Source organism: Aquarana catesbeiana, linkage group LG09 (assembly GCF_042186555.1).
Source record: "Aquarana catesbeiana isolate 2022-GZ linkage group LG09, ASM4218655v1, whole genome shotgun sequence".
Lineage (NCBI taxonomy): Eukaryota > Metazoa > Chordata > Amphibia > Anura > Ranidae > Aquarana > Aquarana catesbeiana.
This window is the reverse complement of record NC_133332.1, coordinates 97,556,802-97,573,947: the sequence shown is the minus strand read 5'-3', so window position 1 is coordinate 97,573,947 and position 17,146 is coordinate 97,556,802. Positions and strand designations below refer to the sequence as shown.

The following is a 17,146-nucleotide window of genomic DNA, read 5'->3' as shown; positions in this document are numbered from 1 at the left end:
ATGCGTGGGAGTCATTGCCGCAGCACGGCTGTTTTTTGGATGGCACGCCGTCCATTGAGAGTGCAGTGTGCATGTGCTGATGACCTCACCGGTGCTGCTAATATAAATCTCCTAAACGGTGCAAGTTTAGGAGATATTTACTGTACCTTCAGGTAAGCCTTATAATACGCTTACCTGTAGGTATAAATAATAAAGCCTTTACTACCACTTTAAATCACTGCTATAACTTAGATTAAAACCATTCTTTTAACCTGCTTACCTTATTGGTGCTGCATAGTGCTAGTGACCCAATCTTGTACTGCAGTGATTCATCTGATGTGACTACAAATTTATTTGCTGCTGTGAACTGATCATGTTTGCTCCCCCCCCCCCCCCCCCCCCCCCCCCCCCCCCCCATGGGCATTTCCGGTCTAAAGCCTAGTACATGCTAACAATTTTTTTTTTTTTTTTTCAACCTAGCGGGCTGAACATAAAAAACAAAAAACTGACAGCTCAGGCCCCCACACCGGAACACTTCGGTCAGCATTCTCAGCCATTGGCTGAGAGTGCTGATCGGGAGGTGGTCGGTAGACCTTGTCCAGTCATGACCCCTTTAACAGAAGCTGGCTTCTGTCAGACCAGCGGCAGTACACACTGGCCGAATGTGTACTAGGCTTAAAGTGGCGTTAACCATTGTGGGGGATTTTGCTGCATTAGTGTAGTCAATTCTATAACATTCATGATCTGTGTATCATTAGCTTTTGTAACTCCAGCACAGAATTGTGAGCTCATTTGGTAGTGTTGTAAAATTTAAAGGCATAGTTTACCTTTCTGAAAAAATAATAATAATAATGCACCTATTTTGCAAGAAAAATTTGCTTCCCTTTTTTTTTTTTTTTTTTTTTTTTTTTGTGTTCACACCCTCAAGCAGTGGATTGTGGGTACAATGTCAGGCTCCTGCAGATACTGTTAGAGAGCTGTAGGAAGTGTTGCTGAACTACGAGGGCGCTCATCAGTGCACTCGCAGTCCATTGAGAAGTACAAGCCATCTGCTGTGGTGACAAATGCGACTTGTTTCTTCATTCATAGGTTTCTGTGAATGAATAACACAGCTGTGCAGGCAAAGCCCTGCACTGACTTTAAGGCCTCATGCACACTGGATGTTTTTGGACATTTTTACAGCAGCTATTTTTGGCTTCAGACATTTTTCCTACAGTCAATAAACTCCCCATCATGTTATCCTATGTGTCCATGCACACATAGTCTGTTATCAGCAGTTTTTGGCTGGGGTGTTTTTTTGGCTTTACAAAAACCCCCAAAACTAGTGGGTTCTGAGGAGGGGCTTTCTTTTTTTTTTTTTTTTTGGATCAAATATGTGTGTGTATTTACTGGCAGTTTTATAACGTTATTTAATGTCCAGTGTGCATGAGGCCTTAAATGTGGCTATGGGAGAGATGAACTCCCGTCTGTCACAGGGAAGGTCGGGTTAGGCAGAGAGGAGGTTCTGTCTGAACAGTTACACCCTAAATACAGGTGTAACTTGTTTGAAAGTTGACCATATCCTTTAGTCATGACACTGAGGCTTGGCAGCTGTACAAATTTCTGCCACTGGAAAATGGACCACAGGTCCAGATATGTTCTCTTTTGACTTCACGTTTTTACTTTTGATTATTGTTCAGATTAGGTAATCCTCTTCCCTGATGCTAGACAATCTCTTACTTTTTTTTTTTTTTGGAAGCCTATACTAACGGGAGTACCACACCAAAATTGTAAGATTCCAGATCGCTTTAATGGCCCAAAAAGCAGCCAATGCATTTTGGGACTCAAAAACCTACAAAAAAAGTATTAAAATATGGACAGTACTTCTGTAAATCATACTTTCTTGTAATCCTAATGAAAGGGGATGTTTTTGGCCCCTGAAACATGATTGTTTTTTCCTGCCTTCTGAACTACAGATGTGGTCAGGAGGCATAGCCCATATAGGAAATGCACCACATCACTGCGTTCAGACAGCAAGGTACCATGGGATGTATGTGTAGTCCTCAGACATTGAATATAAACTGAGCAGAGTGGTGAAAAGAGATGACCAGTAGACAGGCAACACTTCCAACATGAGTGGAGAACCTTTTTTTTTTTTTTTTTTTTTTTTTTTTTTATGGGCTTATTTGATTTTCACAAATATCTATTGTTTGCATTACTACTACAGTGCTGATGATCTAAAATGAAAATGTGTGCTGTGACCATAGAACTCCTTTGAAGCGATTTGGATTCTTCCTATTTTGGTCTGGTGCGACTTATTTTTGGATTATGCTTTTAGTGACTTTCAGGGTACCAATTGGATGGTAGCCCCTGTGTGCACGCGAGCTGCCTAATCGGAGCCAGTGAGCTTTCTGAATGATTGCTATCCTTTCTCTGCCCTATGCTAATGAGCATGAATTCCTAGTGTCTGTTTTCTTATGAAACACAGAGATCCATTGTTCTTTAACTTGTGCTACCTAATTTGATGGTAATGTTTGACTTGGTTGCAGCACCAATCAGGAATCGGATCCCGCATACGTAAGAATGAGTAAAGCTGACCTTAATTCCCCTTACTGTATCTTCTTCAGTAGATGACAGTTTTGCAACACATTAACAATGTTCTGTCACAAATCTGCAAATGAGAGGAAGGGACATCGCACATGTACTTCTGAATTAACACATCAGCTGTAGTCTCTTCCACAGATATATTGGCATAGCTTTCTTTTTAAAAGGGACAATGTACCCAAAACTGATCATCATGGGTAATTGAAGGGCAGCCTTCCTGACATTTCCTGGCTTTTTACACATTTAAAAGACCCTGTAATCGGGTCATTAATTTTATCAATCTTCACATAAGATTGTGAACATTTAAAGTAACTTCTGCATTTCATGTATCTGTAAGGGTCGGTTCATATTGAATGCTCTGGGCAATTCACATGCGGTTCTGTGCAATTTCAATTCAAATGGGCTAAAATCGCACTGCACCAAAGTGCATGCAATAATTTCAGAAATGCACAGCAACTCAATTGCATACTATTGTACCATGTGATCTGGTGTGGGCAAACTCACTGTCTTTTGTGACCTGTGTTTGGGGTGTCATTAACTTATTCACACCTGCTGCAGATCTTAATTGGACTGCATTTTGAATGCTGTATGAATCGCACAGGAGAACAGTGTTTCTATGCAGGCATGGTGTGAACTGGCCCTAAAAGCCTTCTCATCTAGACTGCAGACTGTCATTGACATTTTATAGTGTTTCTCTTGGCTGCTCCCCTGCCAGCTACATAAAAAATGCTATGTAGTGGAGGAGTACCGTCACAGAAGGGAAAAGGGCTCGAATAAGCCAGGAGGAAAGGGGGCTGTACTAGGAAAAAGTAAGCATTTAAAATACTATTTTCTTTTCCAGGGTCACTTTACCTATCACTGACACAATCCCCGTAACGCATTAAAAAAATAAATAATCCTTCAACACTTAACTCATAAAATATACCCACAGCCTTACACTTATCTGGGTCATAGGACTGGAAAAATACTAAACCAGAATAACAAACAGGGAAAAGGTATTTTCAGAAGAGTCGGGAATGGCAACCTTCATACTTTCTCAGTACAATTAAACCCCAACATTTGAACCTGAAGCATGCTATAATGTTGCTCCATAGCATTAGCTTAACTGCTAAAAAATCTACTCCTTGACACCAAAACTTAGTCATTCACTAAGATTTCAGAAACAAAACAATCTCTTCTGCCTTTATATTGCTGCTGTGGGTTTGGAGACAGGCTGAAAGATCCCACCACCAGGGGTCCTTGATGTACATAAAGAAAAATGTTTTGGTCCACCCCATGATGTTTCCTATATTTCTCAGGGACTCTGGTAAGAAATCTGCACTTGTGTTTTATGGCATTTTTAGAGAGGTTCCCATCATCCTGGCGAGATTTTTAATTTGCTTGTTTTAGGCCTCTTTTACATTCTTTCAGAGCTGGTGACGGGCTGTTCAGTGGTGATGTACTGCCTCCTGGATTTGTTTTAATTTGCGGTGGCACCGCCTTCCAATTTTGACAAAAATGTGCTGTGATGGTGTGCAGACATGTCGTCGGCAATGATAACTTGCTGGTGGACTGTCAGGTAGTAAAAATGCAGGTCAAACACCAGTTTTCATCTTTCCTCTGCTGCTGGTGTGAATGAAGCCCTACTAAGAATACAATAGGTGTGAGGACAGTCAGTATTTAAGGAACACTATGGCAGGGACATCTGTTGTAAGCTAGAAATAGCTCTAATTTTGGGCCCATTCCTTCTGACAAACCTTGATTTGAAAAATTAAAGTAGCTGGAGGAAAATTGGGGGCTGAACAGCAACTGCATCCAGTCAGATGCAGTCATTTTTAGCCACAGCAGCAGTCTTAATGTCCTATTTAAATACAATAGCTGGCAGGGAGATTCCTTCATCCATGATGTTTAGCATAGATGGGGGAATCTGTTAGGCTGAATGAGATCAGTCTATGCTTGTATGGCTAGCTGTGATCCCTACGTAATCTAAGTAATAGAACGAGGCAGCAAGTAACTCAGGCCACTATAATTTGCCTATAATGGATATATCAGTTGGCCTTGCCCTTTAAAGTTACCAAACCCACAACAGTAAAATCAGTCTGTATATGCATGCTTGTTATACTCCCTGTGGAACCAAAGGGGTTAATCCTCTGCATTGTGTAAAAAGGCTGTTTGATCTGGTGGTCTCTGATCTTCCCCCTTCTTCCACAGTCCCCAATTCATCTCCTGATAGTACAGAGCCTGGGGGGCACTCTGCACATGTCCAGTTTGGTGTGCACTGCTAGAGGGGTTTTTATATTTTTTTTTTGGGGGGGGGGGGGGGGGGGGGGGAGCGTGCATATGATCAGCACAGGGCCAATCAGCACTGTCCAGGTCAGGGGTCATGCAGCCTTATAGGACAGTCAGAGTGAAAACTCCTCCTACAAGCTTTAACCAGTGCTTGGCTGGACACTGATAGTTAAACTGTTATATACTGATGAGAAAAGGTATTTAGCAGTTTATAGTTACTAAAATTGCATTTCCATGTTCTGTTGGAGACTATAATATAGTGAATGCAGGGCCCTGGGTTTAACAACACTAAGTTTCCAGCCTTTGCCAAAAATGTAATGGTTTTGGGTGAATGGATTCTTTCAAAATGGCTCATTACTCTAACCACTAGTCAGAAAGGAGTGTGATTTTTGTTTAGAAGTGAATCGAATGTAACCTTAGGATTGGTAACACATTTTTGATTTTTTTTTTTTTTTTTTTTTTTGTGTTTTTTAATATATAAATAAAAAAAAAAAATTATATATATAATTTTTTTTTTTCATGATTTGCTATTCATTTATGTGCAATACTACTTGAGCTTGATTGTGAAAACTTGAATCCCTTGTTTTAAAATAAAAATTTCCCTTTAACGTCTTGGTTGTTGACTATTGAAATCTTCTTATAAAAGAAAACTTTGTTGAAAAAGCAAAACCCGTTTCAGTGGCGGAACTACCAGGGGGTAGTAATGGTCGCACTTGTGACCATGCCCTGGAGTTCCACCACTGTGGGAGGGCCCACCGCTTATTCCACTGTGAGGGGGGGCCTGCTGCTGTGAGTCAATGATGGGAGTCGGCAGAGCACTCTCTGCCATATCCACACAGCGGACCGCCCGCCTGCCCATGCACTCCACGGCTCCCCCCCATTGCTGCAGACAGATGTCGGGAGGTGGAAACTGGAGGAGAAAGTCAGCTGATGGGCAATAGCGTGAGGAGCTGTGCGTGGTGACTCCATGTTGGGAGAGGAATGACTAACACCCAAAGCCTCTGATTCTATTCCCCCCCCAAGTTGAGGGCATGTGGCCTGATATGGTTCGGGGGGTTGCATCCTCAAACGGGTCTGGGACTTGGGGGGAGGGGGGAGACTCCCACATCATATATTATCATTTTTTTTTTGCTGGCAATTCTTTTTACATGATGCATGTAAAAACGCACAAAGCTGTGGGGAGACAAATTGTACCCAGATATCGTCTCTGTATTCCAAAAAAATGGAGTTGGAATGTAATTGCCATTCTGCATGCACTGTTAAGTGTACACATAAGACAAAAACATGCAGGAGTTAGATGGGGGTATGGGTGTTTGTGTTGTGTGTGTGTGTGTGTGTGTGTGTTTTTTTTTTTTTTTTTTTTTTTTTTTTTTTCTTTGGAGCACTTGTCAGGATAGAATGAAAAATGGATGGGGCAAAATGGCTTCAAATTCTTGAGGAAAATCTGCTGCCCTCTGCCAGGATTTTGTCAGTGGGAAGAAGGTTTACCTTCCACCAAGTCAATGACCCAAAGTACACAGAAAATAATGACCACACAGTGGTTGAAGGAGACAAAGGTGAATGTCCTTGCATGGCTTAGAGCCCAGACTTCAACCCCATTGAAAATCTGTGGAATGACTTGAAGACTGCAGTCCACAAATGATCATCAAATTTAACTGAACAGTTTTGCAAAGAAGAGTGGGCAAATATTGCAAAGTTTGGTAGAGACATATTACAACACCATAAACGCATATGTGGGCCAACAAAATACTGACATGGGGTGGGGATAATCCTTTTTCCAACTCGGTGATTCTGTTTTTGAAAAAATGGTGTTATATCTTTCATTTGGATGTTATAAGTTGCACTGAGTAAATACAGCTATATAAAACAAAAACTGTCTGCCTTCAGTTCAGGCTGCAAAGCAACAAAATGTGATCCCTTTAAAAGGAGAGGGGGTGGGGTGATTATTTTCCATACCCACTGCACTTTCCATTTTGTTGCTAAAAATAAATGAACACTTCTATTTCTGAAAGTATTCTTAATTTACGGCATTTTTTCACACCTGCCTAAAACTTTTGCACAGTAGTTTATATATGTGCGATTTGAATTTTTTGGGGGTTTTAAGAACTCCATACCCTATCCAAACCTATAGAAAAAAAAAAGTTTTGGCTTAAAGTGTTTTGTTAACCCCCCCCAAAAAATGTAGATTCTGGTCCCTTAAAGCAGATAACACATCGCTTGTGCTGTGTAATCTGCCCAACCTCCCCCCACCCTCTAAACTAAAAAAAAAAAAAAAAAAAACCTGAACATTGCACTGCTTGTATACCCTCTTTAAATAAACGATAACCAGGGCTGCTCTGCCCTGATCACCATGGTCAAAGTACGTCCCTCTGTCGTATGCTGTCCCCTCTACTCTCCCCCCTCATCCTTTCTCCGTCATTTGCGTCAGTGTCTGGCCCCGCCCCCCTGCCGCTATTGCTTGTAAAATAAAATCATACAATTTTCATTGCCGGCCTCTCTATTAGAGGCTGGCGTGGCACGCTATGTCATTAGTTTTACAAAACTAGTGTTGTAAATACTTCATTTGAGCTGTCTTCAGGCTGATCACGTGACTCGCGGCCGCTTTCCAGCTCTGATACACGGCTTCTGCAGTGGAGATGAGCAGCTTGTGATCTCCCCGGCTGACGTCTGAGGGAGATCATGGCCCTTCCCTCAGAAGCCATCCATCAGAGCTGGAAAGCGGCTGTGACTCATGTCACCGGCCTGTCAAATTAGGTATTTACAACACTCGTTTTGTAAAACTACTGACACAGTGTGCTATGCCAGCCTCTAATAGAGGAGCTGATGTATGTATGTGTGTATATAACAAACCCTTTATTGATTGTATGGCCTTCCTTTTTACACAACTTGATATTGGTAGGTATTTGAGCCGCAAGTGACATCTAGAGTTTTCTTCTAGTACTACAACCATTTATGTATAGAATCTTGAGCTTTGAAATATAATTACAAATGGCCAAAGATTCATAACTTGTAAAGTAAACCTATTCAGTTAAGTCCACAAAAAAAAAAAATTCAAAGTGGGTATAAAGCCTAAACATTTTTTTACATTAATGCATTCATTGCATTAAGGTAAAAAATGTTTAGGCACCAGTGTAGCGCTACCACTTGAATATTGTTGGTTCTCTGCCTCTTCAACCCCAAGGACAGACTCAACCCCACTGGCACACCTGGCAGTAGTGTAGTGTATATACCACAGTAAACGAATCAGGTTATAGTGAAATCAGAAAGTAAATTTTACTGTGTGCTTACTTGAAAGAGAATGAAACAGTCACAGTAATAGTAAGCAGGTATAACAAGACAAAAAGTTACAGGAAAAATCAACAAGGTCAAATTCGTCTGCTCATAGATGACTCCTTTTAAGTGAAATGGCCCCAAGAGCAGAGGTAAAAACATGAGAATAGCAAGTCAAGAAAGTGTACTATTAACTTCAATAGAGCATGTGACAACCTCAACTAAATTGGGCTATATGAGTCCAGGCACCAGGAGGGTGAAGGCATGACCTTATCTTTGTCTGTCAATCCACTCCCTTCTTCACCCTAGCACCACAGTCCCAGCAGGCCTGCTTAAAGCGGGGTTCCACCCAAATTTTGAACATTATCTCTATGCATTCTCTTCCTTGCCTAGATGCTGACATGCTGTGTAAAAAAATTTAAATCGCCATAATTACCTTTTTTTTTTCTAATCTTCTTAGCACTTCCTGGTTTTCCTCCCATGGGAGTAGGCGTGTTTTTAGCCTCTCCCAGACCTCCCACAGTTCCCTGGGAGCTAGTCTCAGGCTTCCCAGCATGCATTGTGCAACAGCGTCATCACAACATCTCGGTGAATGCTGGGAGCACAGCATTCACCGCATCCAGGAAATACATGCTTGTGGGCTTCAAATGCCCACAATGAAGATGGAAACCGCCTTCAGTGAATTTTATAAGTTATTCTTTACAACGAAATCGGACACAGGCGGACTTATTACACAGAACATGTGAGTATATAATCATGAGAAGAAAAGTTTGTGAATGAACTCCAAAAAAAACAAAACGATAGATAGGTGGACCCCCGCTTTAACTTCAATACCTGACCCAGTGCACTGAATCAACCCCCAGTGTCCTTAAGATCTGGGTCCTTAAGATCTGGAGTTACTTTATGGTGGTACACTTGTTGATCTCCTGTAATGAGGTGAACACAGTACATCCAAAGGGCTTGACAAGCAACCAGTATTGTAATCCTATGGGATAGTGGGCAAGTGCTTTCACTGCCAAACAGAGTGTAACAGCATCACCGTTCCATGTAACAAAGGAAGGCAGGGCAACAAGGGTAAATCCGAGTTCTGGCTTATGGAGGATTGGGCGAAAGCCTGCTCACCAACTCCTGTGCCCAAAGGCCGCAGGGGAAGATACTGTGGTACCGGTCCTTGCAAGTGTCCGATTGACACCTCTTCACGGTACAACCCACGCTGATCTAGATGCCTAGGGATGCACTCAGAGTCCTCTTTTAGCCCCAGGGTGTCCGCTGCCGACTTCCTGGCTTTGGCAGGCAGCCCTCTGTCCCCCACGTCTAGACTCTCGTGCCTCATGGTAACTCTGCCCCTTCTCCCAGAAAGCCTTCGGGGTTAAACTTCTCCCATGCAGCAGTGCTTCTTGGGATGTGTGCATGTCGATTTCAATCAAGCAGTCTGTGCTGGGAACTCAATCTCCTGGAGTTCTTTGCATCTCCTCCAGTCCTTTGATTGGTCAACTCGACTCTGCCTATGAAGAATTAGGTGAAAGGGCAGAGTGGGCTGTCTTGCCTGTGAACAAGTCTGTGAGCAGAAAAAAGGGAGGGGGGAAGTTCCTCATGCAAAGCTGACAAGCTGTGTCTCTATTCATTAAGATTACTGGCCAGCTTGACAATGGAATGAAGATGCAAAGCTACTGCTACACCAGTACCCCCCCCCCCCCCATCTCTCCTTTTACTTACCTGTGCCCTCATTTGATCCAGCGCTGTGCATGTCTGCAACACTTCTATCCCCTCACTTCCTGGTCTTTTGGGCTTTGTGAAGGCAATGGGAGCCATTGGCTCCCGCTGCTGTCAATCAAAGCCAGTGATGAGAAGGCGGGAGGGGCCAAGATGCAGACAGCGAGGCCCAGGAGCAAGCCCGCGTGAGTGCCGCCATAGCAAGAAGCTTTCCTTGGCGCATTTGGAGGAGGTTCGGGACCTCTCTGTGTAATTACATTGCACAGAGCAGGTAAGTATAAGGGCTGATTCACACAGTGCAGTGAGATGTTATAATGCATTGTAAAACGTCTGTCACTGCAAGGACACACAGGAAACAGTTGTTTCCTATCTGTCCAATTCATGTTGCAATGTAGCCTAGGGCTGTGCTGAAATGCTGCATTTTATTGAAGCGCACCGTATAGAATCAAGTGGCACTGTATGTCAGTGCTGCGCATCATGCTGCTGTACAGCGCTATGAATGAACTGTATGTTTTGTACACTTCTTAAAAGTTTGTACCAAATGGAAAAAAAGAAAGACATATGATGCACTGAATCGAGCACCTCACTGCCCCCTATCGCAGCAAGCAACAGACACCTACTGTAACAGTAAAGCTACTGGGGTGTGAGCTGCATGTGCTAAGAGTGCAGATCCTTCCAGTGACATGGATACTGGGGAGTGAGCTGTGTTTGCTGATGTGCAGGTCTCTGCCATGAAATGGATACTGGAGAGTGAGCTGTGTGTAATGAAATGCTGATGTCACCAAGCACGGTTGTTTCTTGCACGGAGGCCCTGAAGGTTCTACTTATGCCTCTGGAGTGAGCTGTGTGTGATCGAGTACAGATCTATTTGGTGTGATCTCTCATTGTGTGTGCTGGACTGTAGACTTCACTGGTGGCACGGATAGTAGGAAGTTAGCTGTGTGTTCAAGTGTATATTTTTTTTGGTGCTATAAATAGTGGGGAATGTGCCACATGTGCTGTGGGCAGATCTAACTGGTCTTCAGAAAATGTTTTGTGTGTGTTTTTTTAAAAAATGTCCCCAGAAAGTTAAAAATATATATATAATAACAGCTCTGGCTGCAATACCCCCCTTCAATCCAGAGCTGTCCTGCACATTACGTTTTCTTTGCCACCTGGATGACTTATAGGAAACAACAATGTGCAGTGCATCATGGTTTTGCCCCCTGAGCATATTGCCCTTGCATTGTATTGATGCAGTGCCAATGTCTCCATCATCTAACCCTTCCCACTGCTGGTAGAAGACGAGGACACTGCACAAAATGTGTCTGACCACGAGACTTCTGAAATAGATAAGTAAAAAAAAAAAAAAAAAAAAAAACATACTGCAGGGGGTCCTCAGGGATGGGGAGCATGGATCCCCGAGTTGGATTTAAGCATTGTTACACAAAATGTATGAAATTGAAAACACTAAGCTTGTAAGCAGGTTGTCTACGGTGTTAATGCTAGTTAGATTAGTGTAGCTGCGCAGGTTGGGGAGATGAAGGGTTAACTTTTGGGGGTCCAGCCTCCTGTCCTGTGATATATAAAAGGCAGAGGTTCGGATCTCAAGGGTTGGGTCAGGCCAAATCTGGTCAGTGACATGGGACTGTGCTGAGACTTAATAATTCCTTTAACTTGCAGTTCTGTGGAGCACGGCTTTTCTGGAATTCGCCTAAGCTTGAACATCTCCAATCAAGACATGCCAGCTTTTGACTTTACCTGCACAGGTACTCTGGGCCAGCCACTATTAGCGTTAGATAGGGAAAGGACGTTCTGTCATGTATGCTTATCATACTTTTAGTGAAAGTTATTAACCGCAATAAGCCTGGTCTGAAGTTAATTGGTGCACATGGGGTCCTGTCACGCACACACACAAGTGTCTGAGACTGCAACAGCCCGTGACAGTACACAGAAGGTTCTGGTCACATTTCAGCAGCAAAAGGTTAACTGCAACCGGTTGGTGTGGTACCTGGTAGAGTGACAGGTTCTCCAGGTGTGAGGGAGTCTGGTGTTATAGCTCCCTCCCTCCCTAGCTGTCGGTCCCAGGAACAAACTGGTGTCATGGAGAGTCACAGCCTGGTCACTTGATACAGAACACAAAGGGTTAGGTGAGCATGCATGGGTTCCATGCTATGTGCTTGGCAGGGATCCCTATTCTGCTACAGGGAGTGAGGTGGCAAAGTATGCTGACTAGTGGAGTGGGCATAGGCTCCGCATGTCCCTCCTAATGCAACATATACACCTGTAAAAGTGTGTAGTACTGTATATGGGACCATGTACTCAAAAGGGATTCCACATAACTTTACACACAAGTGAAATATCTTTGAGTGAAAGGGCTGCCTTAAAATTTGATTCTTCACATGACCACAGCCCTTGTCAGGTCCCAGCAATGATGAGTGTGCCTTTGGAAAACCTGCCTGGCTTAGCCCAGAAGTAGCCACCCGGAGTAGGCCTCCTGTATGATCTGCACTTGGTGCCCAACAAGTTAATGGGGAACACATGGAGGAGAGGTCACTTGTCCATCACAAGATGTGCACCCTACCCTTACAAGCTTAGTAGCATATACAGTGAGGGAAAAAAGTATTTGATCCCCTGCTGATTTTGTACGTTTGCCCACTGACAAAGAAATGATCAGTCTATAATTTTAATGGTAGGTTTATTTTAACAGTGAGAGACAGAATAACAACAAAAATATCCAGAAAAACCCATTTCAAAAAAGTTATAAATTGATTTGCATTTTAATGTAAGTAATAAGTATTTGACCCCTTTGCAAAACATGACTTTGTACTTGGTGGCAAAACCCTTGTTGGCAATCACAGAGGTCCGATGTTTCTTGTAGTTGGCCACCAGGTTTGCACACATCTCAGGAGCAGTGGCAGCCGATGCTGTATATTTTGGGGGGGTTGGGGGAGGCAAACAAGACACACGTCGCCACAACCCCCCCCCCCCCTGTGGGTCCGTAACTCACTTATCTGTCCCCCCACCAGCCCACACTTACCCCGTTTAGCAGCTTGGGCTCCTTCCTGCGTCTCCCTGGTGGAGGCTTCCTCCTCGGCAGGGACACCCTGCGTCTCCGGCTTCATGGCGGCTTCCCTCCTCCTTCCCTTAGTGGCCAATATGATCGCTTCTCTCAGCCAGGTCTTAAGACCCATTTCCTGATTGGCCGGGAGGAGAATAAGGAAGACCATAGCGAAAAAATTATTTGCCATTGTCACACAACTGGGTGGGTTCAGGGTGCAGTGCTCTGTGCTCCAAGCCCACCTTTTTTAACCCAATTAAAGCCTCAGGCTCTAATCATGTGCTTAAAAAAAAAAAAAAAACATTAAAATCCACATCTCTGGCGCCCTGCATGTAGATTAGGGGCCGGACGCATGGATGAGGGGACGGTCTGCTACTGCTCAGGTAGGGTTTTGTCCCATTCCTCTTTGCAGATCTCCTGCAAGTCATTAAGGTTTCGAGGCTGACATTTGGTAACTCGAACCTTCAGCTCCCTCCACATATTTTTTATGGGATTAAGGTCTGGAGACTGGCTAGATCACTCCAGGACCTTAATGTGCTTAAGCCACTCCTTTGTTGCCTTGGCTGTGTGTTTTGGGTCATTGTCATGATGGAATACCCATCCACGACCCATTTTCAATGTCCTGGCTGAGGGAAAGAGGTTCTCGCCCAAGATTTGACGGTACATGACCCCACCCATCGTCCCTTTGATGTGGTGAAGTTGTTCTGTCCGCTTAGCAGAAAAACAACCCCAAAGCACCTCCATGTTTGACGATGGGGATGATGTTCTTGGGGTCATAGGCAGGATTCCTCCTCCTCCAAACATGGTGAGTTGAGTTGATGCCAAAGAGCTTGATTTTGGTCTCATCTGACCAAAACACTTTCACCCAGTTCTCCTCTGAATCATTCAGATGTTTATTAGGTTCAGACGGGCCTGTACATTCAGCCCCCGTTCACACTTTTGCAAATTAGATGCTGCTTACATCGCATCCAGTTCGCAGGACATTTTAAAATACATTCATATGAGTGCATCTGGTTCACATATGTGCGTTGCATTCGCACTGCGCATTGCACAAAAAATGTGTGCGTTTTCTGGGCATTGCGGTGCGAACTACAAGCCCATTATCTTCTATGGGAACGCATCTGATTCGCAGATGCATTGCGTTCTGAACATGGATTTTCTCCTTCTCCTCACTACACCTCCCCCTCTCCCCCCTCCCTCTCCCTGCTCACTGATCCACAGCTAAAACGCAGATGAACCTCTGAACAACTGATTTTTATCTTCCCACTGAAACCTGAGCTCCAATTCGCACCGCTCATGTGTGAACCCAGGCTCACACTGTGCTTTCTTGAGCAGACACTGCAGGATTTCAGTTCTTCATGGTGTAGTGTGTTATCAGTTGTTTTCTTTGTGACCTTGGTCCCAGCTGCCTTGAGATCATTGACAAGATTCTCCTGTGTAGTTCTGGGCTGATTCCTCACCTTTCTTATGATCATTGAAACTCCACGAGGTGAGATCTTGCATGGTGCCCCAGACTAAGGGAGAGTGACAGTTATTTTGTATTTCTTTCATTTGTGAATAATCGCACCAACTGTTGTCACCCTTTCACCAAGCTGCTTGGCGATGGTCTTGTAGCCCATTCCAGCCTTGCGTAGGTCTACAATCTTGTCCCTGACATCCTTGGACAGCTCTTTGTTCTTGACCATAGTGCAGAGATTGGAATCTGATTGATTGATTGCTTCTGTAGACAGGTATCTTTTTTTTTATACAGGTGACAGGCTGAGATTAGGAGCACTCCCTTTAAGAGAGTGATCCTAATCTCACCTCGTTGTCTGTATAGAAGACACCTGGGAGCCAGAAATCTTGCTGATAGGGGGTCACTCAAACACAGAGCAGTATCACATGGCCATTTGCTTGCTCTCCCTATTCCCAAGACTGGAAATTATGCAGGAGTCTAGTAGTACCTGAAGTTAAAGCGGAGCTCCAGTTGTTTTTGTGTTTATTAAAAGTCAGCAGCTACAAAAAGTGTAGCTACTGACTTTTAAAATAAACACACCCTCACCTGTCCCACAATCCAGCCACCCGAACCCTCGCTTATCTCCTTCGCCTCTCCCCGGCACCGGCATCACAAGTGTGGGCACCTGGCTGCGACAGCTTGCGGCTTCACAGCCGGTTGCACATGCACAAGTCGCGCTGCGCCTCCTCAATGGCCAGGCAATCTTCTGGCATCTTTGACATTTCCCAGAAGATTGCAGGGAGGGAGGGGGAGTGCAGAACTTCTGCTAGAGTCGCCCAGGCGGCCCGAGCGGAAGTGGGAGCTGGGTACCTGTCAAAACTAGGTACCCACTCCCCCTCCAAAAAAAATGACATGCCAAATGTGGCAAGTAAGGGGGTAAGGAGTCCTTAAAACGGAACTTCTACTTTTGGGTGGAACGCCGCTTTCAATTCTAGCACTTTATGGTTCCTACTCTAAACCAGGTGGATTATCTTTATTCATGTTATTTCCAGAGCAGGTTTTCTCTAAAGGCATTATAAATTTTCCTTGCTGTTTTTTCCATGCTCACCGATCATGTCGTTTTTTTTTAATGTAATTTGTTGTCCTGTACACACACACTCCAGACGAAGCTATGCCACTCTACGCTGTAAAACGCGTTGACGTCATTACAGTCATGTGAAGCCACTCAAACGATCCCCCGATCTAACAGACATTAGGAATGGCAGCGAGATGATTGGCGATTCGAACCACATGCAGATTTGAACTGAACCACCGCGAATCACCCTGTGAACCATCCGGCTCCCAAGGCTACCAGGTTGCTGAATCCTCTCACCTGGTCACGGATAGCCTGGGATATACAGCACGGACTCTACGATCATGGCGGTGAGCCTGGAAGATCTGCAATCTACAGGATGTGGTAATGTAGCGTCTCCTTCTGCTTTAAGCACTCCATAGGAAGTGCTGTGCATAATTGCAATTGGCTGCATGATAATCTGACACACGGTCTGCCTGTCATCTTGGTCTCAATTCACTTTGGCCAGTACTTTCAGATACCTGATGGACTCTACCTCTATTGCATGACTGGCTCAGATCTGACTACACTCTATATGCCAGTAGACCTGGGACCCTGAGCAACATCATACATGCAGGCATCCATCTTTAGGCTAAGAGACTATTGCCTCTTAAAACAGCAGCCAATGGACACCTAGCAGCAGCCTTTTTAGTCTCAATGTGGTGACTGTTCATTTTATGCTAGGGGCTCTACATTCTAGACTAAATAGCTGATACAAGCAACCTCCATCCACCCCTCATCTGATCCCAGTGATCACAGCATGGATTTATGTGCGGATGCTCAAAACAATAGCATATAGTCTGTGATTTCTACTTCACAAACCCCAGCAACAGCCGGCCTTCCATTTGAACCTAGCACAGCTTTCGTAACTGCACTTTCCTATCCCTGGGGCCATACATACACAGATTGTCTATACTGTATCCTACTGGAATACATTTTTTAATTAGGCATGCAGGGAATCCCGCTGACAATCTCTGTGTGTATGGTGTTTTTGGCATCCGGACTTTGTGTTGATTTTTGTTATTTGTATGTGATTTTCCAAGTGTCTGTCTGTCCATTGTCTGTCACTCACATTTCTCTATACCAGTGTGGGATCCTATTAACCGGTACTGGTGAAGACGCTACCAATGTTTCTGTATATTAAGTATGTTTTTATTCCTCAACCTTCAACTTAATACATCGTTTTGCACTTTTTATCAGTCTTTATTATTGCCCTTTGCTGCCTGAGCAGCCGCTTTCCCCCTGGGTAATCTTACCTGGGCTTCCTTTTTGTATGCCTAGTCTGGTTGGCTACAGCAGCAACACCCTATAAGGGTGAGTGGCAAAAGGATTGATTTAAAGTGGATGTAAACCCACTACTCATGATAATCAACTATTGCCATCTTTCAAAAGTATATCTGTATACCTCCTGCATGTATCCCTACCTTTTAAAAATTACCCCCTTCTGCACACCAAGTCCCGCAAATCTCCAAAATCCATGGGCGGTGCTATGTTCCGGAGCTCGGTGGGTGGAGTCGTGACGTCACTAGACTCCCCGCCCACCTCTACACTCCCCTTTGTCCAGGCAGCTTTGCGAGGACGAACCTCGCGATTGGTATGTGTAAGGTGCGCGCACAGGGGACACTACACAGGCTGTAGTGGAGAGCTGGGTTATTAGCTGAGAGACGCTGAGAGAGGGGCATGATGACACTGGGAAAGTACACAGAATGCCTCTCTCACGCTCGCTTGTGCATGAGATAAGGAAAAT

General features: G+C 44.2%; 1 protein-coding gene across 1 annotated transcript in view; it reads left to right on the top strand.

The window, feature by feature from the left end:
* LOC141107941 (THAP domain-containing protein 5-like) overlaps window positions 1-369 on the top strand; it is a gene marked incomplete in the record, with an annotated part of 9,466 nt that extends 9,097 nt beyond the window's left edge. The window contains 1 exon segment of the mRNA XM_073599027.1: window positions 1-369.
* Window positions 370-17,146: the final 16,777 nt, after the last annotated feature.